This window comes from Pteropus alecto, unplaced genomic scaffold (assembly GCF_000325575.1).
Source record: "Pteropus alecto unplaced genomic scaffold, ASM32557v1 scaffold224, whole genome shotgun sequence".
Taxonomy (NCBI): Eukaryota; Metazoa; Chordata; class Mammalia; order Chiroptera; family Pteropodidae; genus Pteropus; species Pteropus alecto.
In genome coordinates, this window is record NW_006436289.1 from 3,548,306 (window position 1) to 3,554,732 (window position 6,427).

Below are 6,427 nucleotides of genomic sequence, written 5' to 3' on the forward strand. Positions count from 1 at the left end.
TTCTTAGTTTAATACCATGTGAAAGACTCCCGGATTTAAATCCCTAGTCCAGCTCTCTTCTGAGCTTCAGACATTTATGCATAACTGTTTACTGAATATCTCTACTTAGACAGCATCTTAAACTAAAAACGCCCAAGCCAAACTCATCACCCCTTCTTCAAAATTCCAAACTTGGCACTAATGTTGAATTAGTTATCTACTGCAGTGAAACGAATTGCTGCAAAATCTACTGTCTTAGAACATTTATTCTTTCTCAGTTTCTATGGGTCAGGATTTGTGATTAGCTTAGCTGGGTGATTCTGGCTCAAAGACTCTTATGAGTTTGCAGTAAAGAAGTTGGCCAGGGCTGCAGTCACTTGAGGGCTCAAGTGGGGACGGAAGATCTCCTTGCAAGATAGCTTGACTCAAATGGCTGGCAAGTTAGTGCTGTCTGTTGGTAGGACACCTCAGTCTCTCCCACATGAGCTTCTCCACAAGGCTTCTTAGAGCTCCTTGAGTGTCCTCACATCATAGTGGCTGGCTTCCTCCAGAGCAAAAGAGAGCAAAGAGAAAGCTGTAATATCTTTCGTGACTCAGCCTCATAAGGTAAATACTGTTACCTTGTCAGTATTCTATTGTTCACACAGGCTAGCCATGATTTAGTGTGGAAAGGTGTACCAGGAGACGAGGATCACTAGAGCCATCTTGGAGGCTGGTTAACACCATTGTCTATCCAGTTGTTCATATCAGAAAACGGAGTCATCTGTGACACATCTGTACCACCTTTAGTCAATACCAAGTCTAATCTACCTCATACACTTCAACTCTATCTACTGTTATCACTTTAGTCCAAGCCACATCATCTCTTAACTATAGTACTGAAATAATCTCTAAACTGTTCTCTCTAGTCCTACTCTTGTGCCATTTCAACCCATTTTCCACAGAGGTATCAGGCATCTTTTAAGAATGTAAATCTTACTATATTACTCTTCAATTTAAACACTCTTTAACCATTTCCTTTTGAATTAACCAGGTGTATAAACTTGGGCAAGTTAACCATTTTGAGACTTAGTTGCTTCCTCTGTAAATGCTAGTAAAAATAATCTCTTCATGGAGTTGTAGTGAGGATCAAATTAGACAAAGTATTTAATCACAGAAAAGGGCCTGGAAGAGAACCAGTGCCCAGTGTCTGCTGATGAATACAAGGTTGACACCTGTTATTGTTTTGTTTTGATGCATCTGGAGGAGGAGTCTTTCTGAGATGAGGAGATTAGTTTGGTGGGTTGGGGATGTTTGGTGAACTGTACCTTCCGTAATAAAATAGAACAGAGATGCAATCGGACTCTCAGTTATCATCACCTGGGGCCTGTAGTAGGGAAGAAAAGAGAATGTAACAGTGGGAGAGGGTAGAGTTGATGGCCTGGCCTAGACACGGTAATGAGACACTTTAAAAATGGGTTATCTCTTGGAACTGGACAATCTCCAAACCAGAGGCTTTTAAACTTTTCTGGAGTAAAGAATCCCTTTGAGAATCTGCTGAAAGAGAGACTCTACCCAGAAAAAAACAGAAACAAACAAACAAAAAATGAAAACTCATAGTCATATGCGTATAAAATTTGGCAAGTAATTTCAAGGATTCTGGGGGTCATGTGGGAGCTCCTGCTCCAAACACTAGTGATCGAATTCAAGGTCTATAACAACAAATGCTGGAGAGGGAATTACCACAAGCACATGAAGCACATGACTACTTCAGACTTTGCTCTATAGATCATTTAATAAAACTTTCCTTTTCAAAAGATTATATTTTATATTTTGAAGGTATAGTTGAAAGACTGAGACATATCCTATCTCTCGCACATAATCTTGTTTATACCTTGGCCCATCTTTTGACGTTGATATCCTCTGTAGTCAAAAAAATATAGTGAAGTGGTCAAATGTTGGCTGTTTGGAAATACATAATTATCTTAAAGATAAGATCCAAATGATAATTCAAGTATACTTTGAATTAAGAAAGTTCAAATATAGTTATTCAGACTTTTTTTAATTAAAAAAATAAGCAAGTAAATGATCATATTCCATTCTCTTCTCCAGGTTGACATTTTATACACGCTTTTGAATACGGGCAGGAGTAGTTCTGTTAACAACAGGCTGCCACTCTGCTGTTTCTATTTGATGAAATCCCAAGACTACAGCATCTCATGGCATGAGAGCCAGGAGCTAAAGGGGACTGTGCAATCTTTTCTATAATGCTGTTTGTATTTTATGACGGAAGCAGTCCTGGACTATACCTCAAGAACCCCAGTGCTATTTGTCTGAATGTTACTAACCTCTCAAAATTCTTTATCCACAGCATATTGGAAAATGAGGGAAACTAAAATGTCTGTATTATGGCAGGTACTCATATTCCAGTTTCTTAATATGTGCTATATTTTATAATTATTACACCCAGCCCGTGAGAAAGGGGGTTTTATCCTCCATTTTACAGAGCCTGAAACTGGGTCATTATGTTATTAGCCCATGTTGTCACAGCTAGTGAGTAGCCAGGCTGGGCTCCTGATCCAGGTCCATCCATCTACTACAGAGCTCATTTCAGGTTCTGCCTCCCCAGAATTCCTCCTTCAAGGCACCAGCCTGTAGTCAAGACAGCAGCCTGGCTGATTAGTGTGGCCCTTTGGTAAGGAAGTTTCTGTCTTGGTAGAGAATAAAGTGAAAGTATGAGTGAGAAACAAGCTTTTAGATCTTCCTTTTCCTCCTAAAGAAGTAAATGACATTCGCCTCAAAGAAAGGTTACTTGATCATAGGCTGGGAGGGAAAGTTGGTCTTCAGGAAAATCAAAGCCCAAGGCAGAGGGAGAATTTAAACAAAGATCAGCATCCTACAAAAGTGTGTCAAACATAAAGTTAGAGGAAAAGGAGAAGATTTCTGTTTCTAAAACTGTTCTAAAGCATTCAGACTATGCCTTGTTTGGCATAAACTTGACAGTAGGTGGCTGCGTGTGAATCAAAGGTAAACACTGTACAACTTTTTTGGAGGGAGCAGCGATGCAGAGTGCCCAGATCAGAAACACGTTTGTCTTATGCTGCATCTTTTTTTCCTTTAGTTGTTTCACATTGCTGGGGCTACTGGGAAAGATTCTGTCATTTGCACTGCTCAAGGACAAACAGGAAGTCCTGACAAGGAGACAATAAAATGGGAAATATGAGACCAGCAGAGAAGTACCTGAAGCAAAAATCTGTTTCTCAGGAGGTTAAGTTGTAGGTAGGTAAACAAAGAGGATTTCAGAAATTCGATCCAATTAATGTTACTCGTGTCCTCCTCGGCTCTGGGGACAAAGTGTGGTAAAAAGGAAAGGGCATGCCTGCACTCTACGGTGACAGAAAAGTAGGTTTTACTCCCAGTTCTGTCATTTGTAGCTGGGTGTTCTAGGTGCCCCTCCCCAGGGTTTCAAAGCCTCCTTGTGACTCAGTAGCATAGGTAATAATGAAACACATGTGAGCCCCGCCCCCAAGGCTTTCTGCATCATAATAAAAAAAAAAAAAAGATAATTCCTGGAAAATACAAAGGAATGAGTCTCTAATCTCCAACAGCAGACAGGTCAAGTACCCTGGCCCGCCAGTGGGCAGAAAGGACACTCTTTTAGGTAGAGAGCGGGCTGAGCAGCTCTGGTCTGATGCAGGTGCCCAAGGCAGCTGTGCCTCTGCTCACGGAGGCCCTCGTGGCCTGGCTAATTCCTTCCCCAAACATCTGCTTGCTGTCAGGTTAGGAAAGCTACACCTGCTTTCCATTTTCTCAGGAATGTTGAGAAGATTCGTGAAGGGCTGTAATGAAGGGAACTGGGAGATTCTCGAAACAGATATTGTTTAATTGTTTAAGTTGTATCTGTGAGTGAGCTCAGATGTGGAGAGCTGACAATTGCCTGTGGCATCAGCCGAGGCTCCTGGTGGCAAAGAGCAGGCTCCAGGCAAGGTCTTGTCTGTTGCTGCCACTCTGCAATGTGATGGGCAATGAACTTTGGCCATCCTCAAATTAGGCTGGTTATGCACAGAAGCAGACAGATGGGATGTGGCCCCTCAGGCTCTGTGGACCCCTACCTCCCAAGACTCCTCAAAGAGGAGAATGTGTGTTAACAGGACACGAGAGTTGATAATCAAATACTCAGATAGCAACGTGTGTCTATTACCCTTGTTTAATTTGTTCCGTGTAGTAAGTTTAGGCTGGATAATTTAGTTTGGCAGTTGGATATTTTTAGTTTTTCAGAATTGTTACTTCCATTGATGACTCATTCAATTATGTGGCAGCCATAATCTATTTGTAAAACACTTTAGTTTATAAGGAGATTGTCATATCCTCTATTTTCTTTGGCTTTGGTGGTTCTGTAGTTCTAACAGTATCCAGCTTGGATAAGGTTAAATTTTAGGGACCCCCAAAATACAATAGCTTGAGCAAGATATTTTATTTCTTCCTCATGTAAACAGACTGACTTAGTAGGCCGCTCTCCTTCTCACAATTATTCAAGGTCCTAATTCCTGTGCATCTTGTTTCTTTGTCTAATTTTGAGTGGGCACCTCATCTAGGTTGCAGCCGGTACAAAGGGGAAAGCAAATGACCTCTTCTGGTCTGGTTTCAAGACACCTGGCCAGGATGGGCCATGTCACTCCTGCCATACTTTACTGTAGAAAATTTAGTCACATCTTCTGCACAGAAGATGGTGAAAGCTAGCTGGTCAGTCCTATGCCTTGCTACATTCCTTTTAGTGTGAATGAAAGAAAGAATGGAAGCCAGCAGTGGGCATCACATTTACGTAAGGTTGGTATGAGTTCCTTTTGCTACAGATGAAGGAACAGATTAAGAGAGATAAATGGACTTACTCAAAGGCCCACGGCTAGTTAAGGAACAGCACTGGAGCCATAACATTGATAATTTGGCACCTCGATTTTTTTCTTTATCCTAACCATTCTCCCAAGAGTGAGACAGATCATCTGAAAGTGCTACCAAGGGAAAGCTAGGATGTGTAATTAACATCAATATACAGAGCCAACGGGGGTAAGTGCTGGATAGTAACATAACTGTGTCTAGTGCCTCTGCCTTTCTTTCCTTCTCCCAAGCACAAAAACTCTGAGATAATAATTGCTCTGCCTGCTGGGGTCCCAGCCTGTGGACAGTAAATGTGTGCGGACACATAGAATCAGACAGATAATGATAACACTCTCTACAAGCCTTTGTAGGCCATCTATCTTTGCCACAAACGTTTTCCTGTGACCATTCCAGTTCCCACTGGCTTTCATTGTTCTATAATTCCTGATGCTCTTCACTGCTTGCTTCTCCAGTATGATCAGTCTATAGAGAGTAAGAATTCAATGAGCAAAAGACACACAGAAACAATGATGTTCGATCATCTCCTGCACTGGCATGCATAGTCACCACCGCAAGGCCACCTCCCTCCCACAGGACTTCTACAGGAAATCAATCATCTTGTGCGATGTGACTCAGATGTCTCCAAGCATCACCAGCCTGTGGAATCAAACTTGGCTTTCCTAAATATTATTAATTCTTAATTAAGTCATACCTAAACATTATTAATTCTCGGCTTTGATGACTCTTAAAAGTAGTTCTGGTTCCTGATAAAATCCCAGCCCCAAAGCTCTTTTGGAAGTTTGGGGTGGTGTGTGTCTTACATATGTTCATGTTTGAAGGCCACTCTCGGGCCTCTATTGCTTTGACATGCACCTTCTTTGTGGGCCTCTGCCCTGCCAACGTAAAGATACTTAGCCCCCACCGTTCCAGTCCTCTGTGCCTCAAGCTCCTCTGATCTGCTAAGAACTGAACCAGAGAAACACTTCCTCCATCTGTTTCACTCACTTGGGGGACAACCACTGCCGGGTAGCTTGGGCACCAAGGTGTTGCTGAGTCCAGTGAGATGGCTCTTTTAGTTATACACATTTCTCAGAGTGTATGTGTGCCCTCAGGATGACTGGGCCTGGCTAAGTCCAAAAGCTGAGGGCTGCATATAGCTGCACATGCACTGAGGCTGGGCACTGATGCTGGGCACTGATGCTCATTCCATCTGTTCTCTCACCTTATGATGAATTTTTGTGCCCTACTCTTTATAAGTTGGCTCCCTTAGAGTGTCCTTCTACCCCCAGTTTGTCAGACAATTCAGTGTGTATCTGACCCCTGGCACTCACATGACTTAAGCTCTTTTTTTTTTTTCCAGGAAGAACCTTGGCTAACAGAGCCTGGAGAATGAGGTGGTTACAAAACCTTACTCAAAGCTGTGCCAGAATCTCAACTCCAGCCTCTGACATCGTCAGCGCCATGCCCCAGATCACTCAGATGAATGGTTTCCTTTGTTAACCTGAAAATAAAAGGCCAAAGTGAGAGACAACAAGAAGTTATTTGAGATCCAAGAGAATAGCTGTTCAGGAACCATTGATTCAGGCAGGACCCT